The 16177-nt window shown below is 42.6% G+C and overlaps 1 protein-coding gene across 10 annotated transcripts in view; it reads right to left on the bottom strand.

Moving 5' to 3' along the window:
• rps6ka2 (ribosomal protein S6 kinase, polypeptide 2) overlaps positions 1-16177 on the bottom strand; it is a 324857-nt gene that overhangs the window by 147882 nt on the left and 160798 nt on the right. The window contains exon 3 of one of the 10 annotated variants that reach the window (XM_072265324.1): positions 8614-8757. The exons of the other annotated variants lie outside the window; for them this stretch is intronic. The gene's annotated coding sequence lies outside the window, so the exon portion shown is untranslated. The remainder of the gene's footprint in view (positions 1-8613; positions 8758-16177) is intronic. 10 annotated transcript variants of the gene reach the window in all.

Below are 16177 nucleotides of genomic sequence, written 5' to 3' on the forward strand. Positions count from 1 at the left end.
CAATGTAGCCCACTGGCCAGCCTCAGGGTCGCTGGGCTCGCTGTCGTCTAGGGAAACAGCCCTCGGCTCTGCCAAACTGGGTAATAGTTTGTGTGGATGCTGTGTGATGTACCCCACCCCACCCAAATAACAGACAATACACCAGATACGATTAAATGATTCACAGTTTATAGATATTACTGGAACTATATAATTAATAGAGAATAAAATATAAAAGGAAAATAAAAGGTGCCACACTTATCAAAGTTCAATCTCTTCGTGCACAAACAGTTGGAGCTCAGGACCCTTCTTCTTCACCCTGTGACCCCTCGGACCACCTCGACTGGCCGCCTGGGACCAACAACGGTGGTCGACCAGACGCTCCACACGAGTCCGTCTCCATCTCCTCTCCTCACCCTGTACCTCGGACTCCTGCTCGGGGTCCGACCCCGTTAGCGGACTCACAGCACCTGGTCCATCCTCTGTCTCTCTCTCCCGCTTTCTCCCCAAAACCCCGCGCATACAATATTTTACAGACACACCAAAAGCATAACAACTATCCCAAATGGTTCGTAACACCTTCTTATCAGTAACGTGATCCAAACAAACTGCTAGCGGGAGGACTTTCTCAGCAGTTAACATAACAAAGAAGCCCTTTCAATTATAACATAACAAAGAAGCCATTTTAGTTAGACTACACAGTGCCAAAAAGAAAAGAAACCCCTTACAGAAAGAAGAATCCTGCACTAGCTGAGAACTGGGGTGGTTGAATGAAGCCATGCTGTAACTCTTTGGCGTTGTAGTCATTCATAGTTTGGGTCTCAAGAAGGGGAGAGAGAGAACAGGCTACCTCAGGAGGGGTGGTGCCCAAGAGGAAGTTTATCGTGCAGTTGTGTGGTCTGTGAGTTGGCAGGGTGTTGACGATTGTTAAGTTGTTGTATTCCTGCAGGAGTTTGGTGAGGTCGAAGGTATCCTCTGTCTCCATAGGTTTGTGGGGTGAAGTCCACTGAGGTTGCAGGCAAGTGGTTCGGCAGGTCAACGCAGCAATGGACTAGATGACCAGGCAAAGTGAGGAGCATGAGTGGAGAGCCAGGGGTAGGCCAGGATGAGAGGCATGTTGGGTGAGTCAATCAGGAGGAATTGGATGGACTTGCGGTGCTCTCTGATGCTCGTGTGCATGCTCTGACCATCCCAACCCCAAGGGACGTCTGTTAATTGCCATGATGCAGAAGGAGTGAGAGTTAGCCTAGGTAGGAAGTCCGAGCTGCACACGGAGTCTGGTCCAGAAAGCTCCCTACTGCAATGGAATCCACCAGAGCCTCCTGTGCATGTGGAGCCGTCGGGGTGTGGAGAGTGAGTCATGGTGTGGTGCTGGAATGAGGGTCTGGGAGGAGCTTACCAGAGAGAAGGCCCATCGTCTCTACCTGGTGGTGGCATTTCCCGGATGTAAGGGGCATTTGATGCGTAGGTGGTCGGCTGCTCTGCAGTAGGTGCTCAAGTTGTTTTTCCACCGATGCTCATGCTCTTGAGGTGTTAAGGGAGCTCTCACTAGCTGCCTGGGTTTTAAAGGCATTGCTATGGAGGATGCTACAGCCTAAATGGCTCTGGGTAGCAAACTGGTGGTCTGGCTGATGATCTGGTGGGTCATTCCATAAAACAGAAGACTAGAGTGATGAGGCATTCGAGATTGGTGGCCAGCTGCCGGATTGAGAGCTTGTCCTTCAAACATTCCAGGAGGCCATGGTGGTAATGGACTAGCAGCATTTCTATATTCCAGCAGCCTTCCGCCAAGAAGGCCTTGAATTCCATGGTGGTCCAGCCTGAGCATCGGCCTGGACATAGGTGAAGTATCCACTTCCCACGTGCTCAAAAACCTGGCATATCTCAGTAGCAAATTCTTCTTATTTATTGCAAATGGTGGTTTTATGGTTTTGTCAGCAGCCCAAGTCTGAGTTCACCCAGTCAAGAGAGCGATGACAAATGCAACCTTGGCTCAGTCCGTAGAATACAGAGTTGGCTGGAGTTCAAAATGTAAGATGTACTGAGAGAGGAAGTTACCACATCGTATTCGTGATCTGTCAAAGTGTTCAGGCACCAGAATCAGAATTCAGAGGGAGGAAGTTGACTGGCGTAGGGCTCCTGTATCGAGATGGAGAGTTGGAAGAGAGTGGTGAGCAGGAGGTTAATGGTGAGTGGCGAGTGACCAATGGTTTGCCTCCCGGTTCTGGATCAAGTGCTTATGTCAATAGATGAGTTCTTTTAGGTGAGCATACTCTGTTGGGCCAAATCATAGGTCCACCCATCCTGCCAGGAACCGTAGAGAAGTCTTGATGCAAAAGCAGAGCAGTGGAGAGCATATAGCAGTCAGCAAGGAGGGGCCATGAAACAAGAGAGAACAGGTTCTAAGCACCTTACCAAGGAATGTGGAGTTCAACCTTACCAGGACTCCTTGATATCACACTCAATTAAGCCCATCTTGATGTTATGAGTTGTCGCTATCAACTTACCTTTAGGATTCAGCATTTCTGTCTCTGTTGGGACCAAGACTGTGAAATGGTGTGAACTGAGTGGTACGAGCAGAGCCCAAATTGAACATCAGTAAATAGGCAATTGGTGAATAAATTGTTCTTGATAGCATTGTCAACTGTCCCTTCTATCACAACTCTGATGAATGAAAGCAGGTTGACAGGGCAGTAATTGAGTAAATTAGATTTATCTTATTGTCTGTGCACAAGGCACACATTTCGGTGATAAGATTGATGGAATAAAACAGCATGACAGGATGGTGTGTGACTTGGAAGGAAACTTGAACATTCCCATGCCACTGCTGCTGTAGACATTTTAGCCAAAGGAGATCAAAAGTTTGCTCAAAGCAGCCTTGGCAAGTTGCTGCAGTACATACTGTGGTCAAGTGTGCAGCTAGTGAGAGAGTGAATGTTTTAAATCATAAAATGGGTGTTGATTGCAAATATGAGGGAATATACTGATAAACTTCAATCTATTTCTCTCTTTCTTATCATTAGGCGTAAGGTGCTTACCAATCTCTTCACTTAGCAAACTGGAATCAAAACTAACAGTGAATACATTTAACAATGAGTTTAGAATGAGGGACATTATATTGCAGTTATATAAATCGTTGGTGAGGACACACTTGGAGTACTGTGTACAGTTTTGATCGTGCTGTGTATTGTCAAACTGGAGAGGATGCAGAAGAGACTTATGAGGATGCTGACTGGACTATACAGCCTGAGTTATAGGAAGAGGTTAGCCACACTGGATCTTTAACTGGAGCACAGGAGAATGAGAGTGATCTCGTAGAAGTTTATAAAATCATGAGAGATATAGATAAGGTGTAAGGTCATAGTCTTTTCCCCAGGCTTTAGGGGTGGGGGTCAAAAATCAGAGGTCACAAATGCAAGACGGGAGTGGTTTATAAGAAACCTAAGAGGTAACTTCTTTACGAGTAGGGTAGTGAGTACCTGGAATGAGCTGCCAGAGGAAGTGGTTGAGGCGAGTACAATTGCAAAATTTAAAAGGAAATTGGATAGATACATGGAGGGTTATGGGGCAAACGTGGGAAACTGGGACCAGCATGGAGGATGTTGTGGTCGGCATGGACCAGCTGAGCTAAAAGGCTTGTTTCCATGCTGTGTTGGACAATGACTCTATTGACCCCTATTATTTCTACATGATTTGGCAGATCTCCATTAAACTATAAACTTTTTTCTTTTAACTCAGCAATTGAGAATTTTCTCCCCTGGAGATAAATTCTGTTTACACCTGGGGTGGCTCCACCAAAATGTGAAAAAAAAATTAAAACAAAAATATTACTTCACAATTCATATCCAAAGGTATCTACCAGCCAACTTTCTGTATCTCCAACACCATGGGATGAATTTTTTTTCCATTCTGTTGACATTTTATGATTGTTTTTTATGGAAGTCTGATGAGCATTCTGGAGCTCTGGAAATGGAAAACCAAGCAGGTTGGTGGCCAACAAATTATTTATCATCTCAAATTGAAGTTTGTTGGAGGGAATTATTATGATAATAATGAGCAAAACTGGTTGAAACTGTGAAAGAACAATCTAAGTTATTAATAAAGTCTGAGGTGGTCATTGCTTTATGAGACTGCTAACTTTACCTCAGTAAAATTTGGTCCCTATAGGTCATCTTTAATAAGTGCAATTTGAGAGCTTAATAAAGGGTATCAGTCACTGCAAATACCTTATCACTGAACACAAATATTCTGTAGAGACACAAACTGCTGTATCACTGAGTTTCTGAGTCAGACTTTACAACTGTTTTCCTTTAGCTCAATGTTACCACTCTTGCTTGTGGTTGAAAATTAAAAAAATAAATGCCAGCAGGTACTTGAAGTCTGAAATTAAAAACAGAAAGCACTAGAACTGTTCCAGTACACTGGCAAGCAGATCAGGCAGCAAATTTGTAAAGAAAAATGGAGATAAAGTTTCAGGTTGGAGGCCCTTTATCAGAGGATGGTCGTTGGTCTCACTCCAGAGACTTGAATGCATGATCTAGACTAGTATTTCAACTGCACTCAGTCACGAGGACTTTTACTTGTAGTCTTGTTTAATCTAATATTACCAAATGTTGGTAAACACTTTATTTGCATGAACTGCTAAAGCAGAAGGGAAGGGGGGAGAAGAGGCACGCTGTGGTGATAGGGGATTCGTTAGTTAGGGGGACGGACAGGAAGTTGGGTAGGCAAGAACGAGATTTCCAGATGGTATGTTGCCTCCTGGGTACCAGGGTCTGGGATATCTCGGATCGAGTCCTCAGCATTCTTAAGTGGGAGGGTGAACAGCCAGAAGTCGTCATCCATGTAGGTACCAATGACATGGGTAGAATGAGTGATGACATTCTGCAGGGGGAGTTCATGAAGTTAAGTGTTAATTTAAAGGGCAGCGTCTCCAGGGTTCTGATCTCTGGATTGCTACCCATGCCACGTGCTAGAACTAGGAAGATTATACAGTTTAATACATGTCTAAGGAGTTAGTGCAGGAGGAACAGCATAAAATTTTTGGACATTGGGCTCTCTTTCAAGAAAGGTGGGATCTGAACAGAAGGGATGGTTGGCACCTGAACTGGAGGGGGACTAATATCTTAGCGGGAAGGTTTATTAATGCTGTATGGTGGGGTTTAAGTTAGAGTTGCAGGGGGATGGGAACCAGAGTGTCAGAACAGTTAGTGGAGAGGTTGTGGGTGCAGATGTTGGTAAGACCTCAGACAAAGTTAGGAATCAAAAGGTTGAGCATGGTACGACTAGCGTCCTGAGCTGCATATATTTCAATGCAAGAAGTATAGTAGGAAAGGCGGATAATAGTGCAGAAAATTAGGTAGCTGGTTACAAACAGAAGCAATGTGTTGTGAGGAGAGGCTGTTGATAGGGCAAAATTGCAGTCAACCTGGATAAATTGCATCGTAAAAGGCAGACAAAATCGAAAAGGGTGAATACGGGACTGAAGGTGTTGTATTTGAATGTGTGCAGTCTACGGAATAAGGTAGATGAACTTGCACAATTGCAGATTGGCAGATATGATTTTGTAGGCATCACTGAATCATGGCTGAAAGAAGTTTATAGCTGGGAGCTTAATGTCCAAGGATACACATTGTGTCAAAAGGATAGGCAGGAAGGTGTTGCTCTGTTGGTAAAAAAATGAAATTAAATCATTAGACAGAGGTGACATAGGGTTGGAAAGTGGAGAGAGCGAAGGAGCTGTAAGGGTAAAAAGATCTTGATGGGAGTTGTATACAGACCCCCAAACAGTAGTAAGGAGATAGAAAATGCATGGCAAAAGGGCAATGTTACAATAGTCATGGGGGTCTCCAATATGCAGGTAAATTGGTTAAAATCAGGGTGGTGCTGGATTCCACAAGGGGGATTTTCTAGAGTGTCTATGAGATAGCTTTTTAGAGCAGCTATAGTGGTTGAGCCCACTAAAGGATCAGCTCTTCTGGATCAGGTGTTGTGCAATGAACCAGAATTGATGACAGTCCTCAAGGTAAAAGAATCCTTAGGGGTAAGTGATCATAATACGATCAAATTCACTCTGAAGTTTAAGAAGGAGGAGCTAAATTCAGATGTAAGAGTTTTACAGTGGATCAAAGGGAATTACAGTGACATGAAAGGAGTTGGCCAGAATTGATTGGAAAAGAACACTGGCAGGGATGATGGCAAAACAGAAATGGCTGGAATTTCTGGAAGTAATTCGGAAGGCTCAGGATATATACACTCCAAAGAGGAAAAAGTGTTCTGAAGAAAAGATAACACAACCGTGGCTAACAAGAGAAGTCAACGCCAATATAAAAGTCAAAGGAAAGGCATATGATACAGCAAAAATTAGTGAGAAGTTAGACAATTGGAAAGCTTTGAAAAACCAACAGAAGGCAACTAAAAACTCAATACGAAGGTAAAGATGGAATATGAAATTAAGCTAGCCAGAAATATTAAAGAGGATATCAGAAGTTTCTTCAGATACATAAAGTGTGAAAGAGAGGTGAGAATGGGTATCAGACCACTGGAAAATGATGCTGGTGAAGTAGTAATGGGGGACATTGAAATCATGGATGAACTGTATAGCATTTTGCAACATTCTTCGCTGCGGAAGACACTAGCAGTATGGTGGAAGTTCCAGGTGTCAGGGGTCATGAAGTGTGTGAAATTACCATTACTAGAGAGAAGGTTTTTGGGAAACAGAAAGGTCTGAAGGTGGATGGGTCACCTGAACCAGATGGTGTACACCCCAGAGTTCTGAAAGAGGTGGCTAAGGAGATCATGGAAGCATGAGTAATGATCTTTCAAGAATCACTAGATTCTGAAATGATTCTGGAAGACTGGAAATTACAAATGTCACTCCACTCATCAAGAAGGGAGAGAGGCAAAAGAAAAGGAAACTGTAGGCCAGTTAGTCTGATGTCAATAGGAAGGAAGATCTTGGAGTCAATTATTAAAGATGATGTTTCAGGGTATTTGAAGACACATGATAAAATTGGTTGTAGTCAGCCTGGTTTCCTCAAGGGAAAATCTTGCCTGCCAAATCTGTTGGAAATCTTTGAAGAAATGAAAGCAGGATAAACAAAGGAGGTTTGGTTGATGTTGTGTACTTGGATTTTCAGAAGGCCTTTGATAATGCACCACACATGAGGCTGCTTAACAAGGTATGAGCCCATGGTATTACAGGAAATATTCTAGCATGGATAAAGCAGTGACTGATTGGCAGAAGGCAAAGAGTGGGACTAAAGGGAGCCTTTTCTGGCTGGCTGCTGGTGACTAGTGGTGTTCCACAGGGGTCCGTTTTGGGACTGATCTTTTTTACTTTATAAGTCAATTATTTGGATGATGGTATTGATGGCTTTGTTGCAAAGTTTGCAGATGATATGAAGATAGCTGGAGGGGCAGGTAGTTTTGAGGAAGCAGAGAGGCTACAGAAGGACTTAGACAGATTAGGAGAGTGGGCAAAGGAATGGCAGATGAAATACAGTGTCCGGAAGTGTATGGTCATGAACTTTTGTGGAAGAAATGAAAGTGTTAACTATTTTCTAAATGGAGAGACAATACAAAAACTGAGGTGCAAACGAACTTGGGAGTCCTTGTGCAGTATTCCCTAAACGTTAATTTGTAGGTTGAGTCTGTGGTGAGGAAGACAAATGCAATGTTAGCATTCATTTCAAGAGGACTAGAATAATAAAAGCAATGATGTAATGTTGAGACTTTATAAAGAAATGGTGAGGCCTCGTTTGGAGTATTGTGAGCATTTTGGGCCCGTTAGCTTAGAAAGGATGTGTTGAAATTGGAGAGGGTTCAAAGGAGATTCATAAAAATGATTCCAGGATTGAATGGCTTGCCATATGAAAAGTGTTTGATGGCTTTGGGCCTGTGTTCATTAGAGTTCAGAAGAATGAGGGGTGACGTGATTGAAACCTATCAAATGGTAAAAGGCCTTGATAGAGTGGATGTGGAGAGGATGTTTCCTATGGTGGGAGAGTCTAAGACCAGAGGGCACAGCCTCAGAATGGAAGGGCATCCCTTTAGAATAGATATGAGGAGGAATTTCTTTAGCCAGAGAGTGGTGAATTTGTGAAATTCTTTGCCACAGGCAGCTGTGGAGGCCAAGGTTGGTTGATGTTGATAAGTTCGTAATTGCTCAGGGCATGAAGGGATTTAGGGAGAAGGTAGGATATTGGGGTTGAAAGGAAAACTGGATCAGCCATGATTAAATGGCAGAGCTGACTCAATGGGCTAAATGGCTTAATTCTCCTCCTATATCTTATGATAATATGGTCTAAGATCCTTCTTGACCTCTCAAACATGCTTAAAGATTGCAAAATGAAGGAATGGAGTTCAATATTTATTAGTCAACATTTATCCTTGGGTTAACCTTACTAAAACAGACTATCTGGCCTCATCGGACTATTTTCCATGAGACTTTGCTTAAGTTGGCCACCACATTTTTTTAAATCACAAACCTTTGTTGTTGACATCTACGTCAGGGAAGCAGGCACACTGGGAACATCACCACTTTCAAGTATCCCTCCAAGTTACACTCCACTCTGACTTATTTCTGTTTGCCCATCACCACTGATACTGGATCAAAATCCTGGAACTTCCTACCTAACAGAATTGCAGGAGTACCTTCACCAGAACGTCCGGCTTATTTCTGGAAGTAGAGTCCCCTTGATAGTCCATCCAAGATCATAAACATCTCTTGAGACAAACACATGCTACAGTGGAAGGCAGTGGCATGAGGAGGAGGATCTAGATGCAAGAAAAAAAGGAGGCAGTGACCAGCGCAGGAAGTGAGTGGTGGCTACAGCATTGCTTACAGTGTGAGGTATTGCATTTTGATAGATCAAACCCAGTAAGACTTAGATAGGGTGGTAAAGAAAGCACTCATCCAACAGTCATAGCACTGAATAAAGGAGTTGGGAAGTTATGTTGCAATTATTTAAGGTGATGATGAGGCCGGATTTGGATATTGTGTACAGTTTTGGATACCCTGTTTACAGGAAAGATGTTATATATTAGAAAGAGTGAAGAAAAGATTTGTTACTATGTTGGCTGGTCTTGGGGGCTGAATTAAAAGGAAAAGTATAGATTAGGACTTTATTTTCTTGAAGACAGGAGAATGAAAGGTGACCTGATAAATGTATATAAGATCAAGGGGGGCACGGACAGGGTGAAAGCACATAGTCTTTTCCAAGAAAGGGAGTACTAAAAACAAGAGAGTATAGGTTTAAGATCAGAGGTGAGAGATTTAAAAGGGACAACAAGGAGCAAGGACTTCATGCAAAGGGTAGTGCATTTTTGGAATAAGCTGCCAGAAATAGTGTTTCAGGTGGGCACATTAGCAATATTTAAAGGACATCCAGATAAGTACCTGGGTAGGAGAGCTTTAGGCTTGGTCTCTTGGCCAAGTGCTGACAGATGAGACTAGCTTGCTGGGCAACACAGTCAGCATGGGGCAGCTGGGCCAAAGGATCAGCTTCTATGCTATATGACTCTCTGGCTCTAAATTTGGTGGCAGGAACAAAAAGGGAAGAATCTACAGCTAGGACTTGTCATCTCAAGGAAGTGTTAGAGGTGATGCCACTTTTCAGAAAATGTTGTGCAGCAGGGGAGATGGCTAATTGGTAAGGAAAGCTGGTGAGTATTTCCACAACTTTGAGAGATCTGTAATTTAAACTCAAATAAAGGAAAGTGATCAAAAGCCTAATTATATATTTTTTAATTAAGATGGTTAACTAGGAGCTCAATTTAAAAATTGTTTCTATGTGGACTACATTTTAAGTAAAAGAGTTGAATTGAAAGTACGACAGGAGAACTTCATCCTATGTGTTGTATAGCCTGCAGCATGTGGGAATTCCTAGATTCTCCTAATGGCCTGAACAACTTATCTATAGAAGATCAAACCTGAAGGCAAAGCAAAGGTTACTGGCAGGTTTCTTAGCAGTTGGAGGAACAGAAGGATCTTGAGGTCCACGTCCATATGTAGATCTGTCAAAGTTTATCGGGTGGTTAAGAAGGCATATGGTGTATTGACCTTCATTAGTGGGGGGATTGAGTTTAAGAGCCATGTGGTAATGTTGCAGATCTATAAAACCCTGGTTAGACCTCACTTGGAGCATTGTGTTCAGATCCTAGGAAGTATGTTGAAACTTTGGAGTGCAGAGGAGATTTATCAGGATATTGCTGGTTTAGAGAACATATCTTATGAGGAAAGGTTGAGTGAGCTAGGGCTCTTCTCTTTGGACAGAAGGAGGATGACAGGTGACGATGGAGGTGTATATGATAACAGGCAAGTGCCTGTTTCCTAGGGCAGCAACAGCTAATATAAGAGGGCATAATTTTAAGACGATTGGAGGTAAGTATAGGGGGGATGTCAGAGATAGTTTTTTTTTTACACAGAAAGTGGTAAGTGCATGCGACACACCTCCAGGGTGGGGGTGAAGGAAGACGCATGAGGGACACTTAAGAACCTTTTAGATAGGCACATAGATGAAACAAGAGTGGAGGGCTACGACGGAGGTAAAGGTTAGATTGATCTTGGACTAAGTTAAAAGGTCAGCTCAATAGCATAATGTGCTGCAAACAAGAGAAAATCTGCAAATGCTGGAAATCTGAGCAACACACACAAAATGCCGGAGGGACTCAGCAGGCCAGGCAGCATCTATTGAAAAAAGTACAGTCAATATTTTGTCCTGAAATGTCGACTGTACTTTTTTCTATAGATGCTGCCTGGCCTGCTGAGTTCCTCTAGCATCGTAATGTGCTGTACTGTTCTGTCTTCTATAAAGATGCTTCCGGTATCACCAGACTGAGCAATGAGTTTCAAAGTATGAGCACTACATTAAGGCACTAGGGAAAAGAAGAATTCTGAAGAGAGAGTACAGGCTTTAAATTCCTGGACCATTAGGGCAATTCCTGGGATAGGAGGAACCTATGTTAGCCAGATATGTCAACTTGAGCTGGGATGGCTCCAACATCTTTTTGGGAAGATTTTGGGAGAGTTAATCCAATTTGACAGTGGAATGAAACTGGCCAAATATAGACAAAAACTGATTCAATCGAGTGGGCATTCAGTTCATATGGAGCATGGGTGGAACATAAGGCTGCATTGCATCTGTTTCAATGCAAGGAGTCCAACAAGTGAGGAAACTAAACGGAGGGTGTTAATGAACACACTGGAACATGACATTGTTGCTATCATGCAGGTGTGAATATGTAGCAAATGTAAATACCTCTATTCAAGGGAATTATAAACCAGTTAATCTAAAATCAATTGTAGGGAAATTATTGGAAAAAAATACCGAGGGTTGGGATTATTCTGCACTTGGAGAGGCAGGGATTAATCAAGGATTGTCAGCAAGGCTTTGTTAAAGGGAGACCCTGTCTGAATAATTTGATTGAATTTTTGAGAGGTGATTAAGCAAGATAATCATCAGTGACATTTTGTGGGTTACAAACAATAGCTCCAAATGTTCTTTTAAATATACCTCTCTTTTGAATTACTCACATTGCAATCTGTAGTGTGTAACTTCCCAATGTACTTTTAAATCAACGTAATAACCTACAGATTTCGAGATGGTCTACAAAACTCTGCGGACCAGGCAAACATGGCACCTTTAAGAAGATGACGCTCCTCGTCATATCCGGAAGCAAGGCAGTAGGGGAAATACAAACCAGGCTGAAAAGTGGCGGGGGGGGGGTGCGGGGGGGTGCGGAGGGGGGGGATGAGGCCTCCTCTACCCAGCGTCTTGTTAGCAAATGTGTAGTCACTGAAGAACAAAACTGAGGACCTGAGGGCAAGATTGCTCTTATTTGAGCCACTTGTATGCTTCACCGAAACGTGGTTTTCTCCCAGCACGCCAGATACAGTGATCTGACCTGAAGGCGTCTCGATTTATAGAACGGACCCATCTGATGATTTGGATAAGATAAAAGAGGTGGTGTTTCATGATAAACTCTTGGTGGTGCACCAATGTGTTGGTTTTGTTGAACTCGTGTTCCCCCAACTTGGAACACCTCACAATCAAATGCCGCCCATTCCACTTACCTGGGGAGTTCTCCTCTGTGATCCTAACCACAGTTTATATACCACCAGCGGCCAAATATAATTAAGTGCTTGAGACGCTACATGCTGCCATCTCCAAACAAGAAACAGTCTATCCCGATGCATTTCAAATCATAGTCGGAAACTTCAACCAGGTTTGTTTGAAGAACCCCTGCCCATTTACCATCAGCATATAATCTGCAGCACCAGAGGTCTCAACATACTAGATCACTTTTATGCTAAGGTAAGAAATACCTTCCATTCCATGTCCAGATTGCATTTCGGAAAAACTGACCATGTGGCCATCCTTCTCCTAGCTCCAGAGATTAGAACAACGAAGCTGTGGCTGCAACAGGCAGAGGAGCAGCTACAGGATTGTGTCGTGTCAGTGGACCGGTCGTGTTCAAGAACTCACTCATCAGTGGATGTGGATGAATAAACCATGGTTGTAACGGACATTATTAGAACAGCTGTAGCTGAGTGTGTTTCACAAAATCATTCAGAGTCTTCCCCAATCAGAAGCCCTGAATAAACCATCAGAATGGAAATCTGCTGAGAGCCACATCAAAAGCATTCAAATCTAGTGACCAAAGAAGCTACATACGATCTCCAGAAAGCCATCTCACAGGTGAGGTGGCAATTCCAGACCAAATTTGAATGAATGAAGGATGCTCGACAGTTGAGGCAGGACTTGAATACTATCACCTTTTATAAAGTTAAATCAAGCAACATAGGAGACAACAGGGCTCCACTTCCAGATGAGCTCAATTCCTTCTATGTTCACTTTATCTACCAAAACATGGAGGAACCATCACAAACTCCTCCATTCTCCGATGATCCTATGATTTCATTCTCTGAAGCCAACGTGCGAGCAGCCTTCAGGAGGTTGAATGCATGAAAAACATCCAGCCTAAATGGGTTACCTAGTCAAGTACTAAATACCTGTGCTGATCAGCTGGCTAGTGTACTCAGTGAGATCTTTAACCTCTCACTTTGGCAGTGTGTGGTATGCACCTGCTTCAAGCAGATTTCAATTATACTGGTGCCCAAGAAGGTCATAGTGATCTGCCTCAATGACTATCAAGCAGTAGCACTGATATACACAATGATGAAGTGTTTTGCAATTTTGATAATGAAACATATCAACTCCTGCCTGAGAAGCAAATCCGTTCCAATTCACCTACAGGAGCAAAGGTCCACAGTAGATACCATCTCATTGGCTCTTCACTCAACCATGGAACACCAGGACAGCAAAGATGCATACATCAGGATGCTATTTACCGACTACAGCCCATCGTCCCCTCAAAACTAATCAATCAACTCCAAGACCTTGGCCTCAATGCCTCCTTGTGCAATTGGATATCGGATTTCCTCATTTACAGATCCCAGTCAGTTCAGATTGGCAACAACATCTCCTCCACGAACTCCATCAGCACAAATGCACCGCAGGTCTGTGTGTGTAGTTCCCTGCTCTACTCCCTTTACACTTATGACTGTGCAGCTAAGCACAGCTTCAATTGCCATATTCAAGTTTGTTGTTGACACCACTGTCATAGGCCAAATCAAAAGTGGTGATGAATCAGCATATAGGAGTGAGATTGAAAATCTGGCTGAGTGGTATCATAACAAGAACCTCTTATTCAATAACATCAAGACCAAGGAGCTGATTATAGACTTCAGAAGTAGGACACCATAGGCCCGTGAGCCAGTCCTCATTGGAGGATCAGAGGTGGAAAGGGTTAGCAACTTTAAATTCCCCGGTGTCATTATTTCGGAGGACCTGTCCTGGGCCCAGCACTTAAATGCAATTATGAAGAAAGCACAGGAGCAGCTCAATTTCCTTAAGAGCTTGCAGAGATTTGGCATGACATCTTTGATGTGTAGTGGAGAGTATATTGACTGGCTGCAACACAACCTGGTACGGAGACACCAATGCCCTTGAACAGGAAATCCTCCTAAAAGTAGCGGTTACAGCACAGTCCATCACGGGTAAACCCCTCGCAACCATTGAGCACATTCACATGAAACACTATTGTAGGAAAGCAGCATCCATTATCAGGGACCACTACACAGAACATGCTCTCTTCTCACTGCTGTCATCAGAAAGAAGGCACAAGAGCCTCAGGATTCACGCCACCAAGTTATTACCCCTCAACCATCAGGCTCTTGAACCAAAGGGGATAACTTCACTGTCCCATCATTGAAATGTTCCCACAACCCATAGACTCACTTCCAATGACTTCATCTCATGTTATCAATATTTATTGTTTATTTATTTATTATTATTTTTCTTATTTTTGTATTTGCACAGTTTCTTCTCTTCTGCACTCTGTTTGAACACCCTAGTTGGGTGGCTTTTCGTTGATTCTAATATGGTTATTATTCTATAGATTTATTGAATATGCCCGCAAGAAAATGAAACTCATGATTGTATGTGGTGACGTGTATGTACTTTGATAATAAATTTACTTTGAACTGTAAGCATATCAGTAAAAGTAATACAACTGCTGCAGTCACCATAAACTTTAGTAAACTAGAAGATTCACAGACACAACCTGATTATTCTTTCTTTTAACACTATTTATTTATTTTTGTAATCTATAGTAATTTTATGTCTTTGCTCTGTACTGCAGCTGCAAAGCAACACATTTCATGTCATAAAAGTCAGTTATTCAGATTCTGGATCAGCCCAACTCATCTTTGCCAGGCAAGATACCTGTCTAAACTAGACCTATTTGCACGCCTTTGGCCCAAATTCCTCTGCTTACACTGTCCAAGTGGAGTTTAATCCTGAAAATTGTGATGAGCTGCAATTTGGGAGGACTAATGAGGCAAGGATGTGCACAATGAATTGTAGGAAGTCACAAGATACTGTTGATGGGTGCTCCTCCATAAATGCAGTCTGGCCCGCAGGTTCCTTCAGCACCTTGTCTGTTACTTTTAAATGGTAGACAATACTGAGGAACAGAGGGACTTTTGTGTATGTCCAAGTGTCCCTGAAGGGATTAGCACAGAAAAATAAGGTGGTAGAGAAGAACCTACAGGTTACTTGCCCACATTAGAACATTAGAATATAGGAGCAAGGAAGTTATAGTGCAGCTCTATAAAACATTAGTTAGGGCACAGTTGAAGTATACGAACATTTCTGATTCCCACACAATGGAAATGTCATTGAGCTGCTGTGGATGTAAAATGATTCACCAGTGGCATTGTCTGAGATGGAGCATTGCAGCTCTGAGGAAAGACTGGCCAAGGCTTTGCTTTCCCTAGAGCAGAGAAGGCTGACAGGAACTTGATTAAGTGGCATAAACAGGGTGGATGGTGAGGAACTTTACTATTAGGCAGATATGTCAGTAATCAGGTGGCATTGACTTAAGGTGAGCTGCAGAAGATGTAGAGGGGATTGAAGGAAAAAAAAATAACCCGGAGTGTAGTTGAAATCTGAAATGTGGAATGCATTACCTAAGGGGTTTGTGGAAACAGATACCATCACAAAATTTACAAAGTACTTGCGTGAGAATTTGTAATGCTATGGCACAAGAGCTGGAAAACAGGGTCACAGAAAGTCACAGAAAATATGACAGCTGAAGGGCTTAACTCGATACTTCTATGTGTCATTATTGTTTCCATTAGTGCAAGCAGTAGTCACTGATTTGATTGACCGATAATTCCTTGTATATCTCCATATTCCCTAAAAAAAAGTAGGTGGCCATTTGGCCCATCATGTCCATGCTGGCTCACGGAGCAATTATTTTCTCTCATTCATTTTCCCTGCAACCTTTTCTTCCAACATTACCATTAACTTCCCCTAGTTTCTATCATTCAACCCCCAAAGAGAAGCAATTTAGATTTGCTGATTAAACTACCACTCGGAGTGTTTTGGGGATAATGCAGGAAACCAGAGTAGCTGGAGGAAATCCACATGGTCAGAGGGAGAACATGCAAACTCCATATGATTAGAATTTATCTGCGGTCACTGACACAATTAGGCAGCAGCTTTACTAATTAAGCAATTAATTCATCTTTTGTTCAGATCAACTCCTATGCTTTTGCACTAGCTTCAAGAAATAACCATCTCAGTACCTTATTCATCATCATCATCAGGTGCCGTGTCCAGTTTGAACT

This window comes from Mobula birostris, chromosome 8 (genome assembly GCF_030028105.1).
Source record: "Mobula birostris isolate sMobBir1 chromosome 8, sMobBir1.hap1, whole genome shotgun sequence".
NCBI lineage: Eukaryota > Metazoa > Chordata > Chondrichthyes > Myliobatiformes > Myliobatidae > Mobula > Mobula birostris.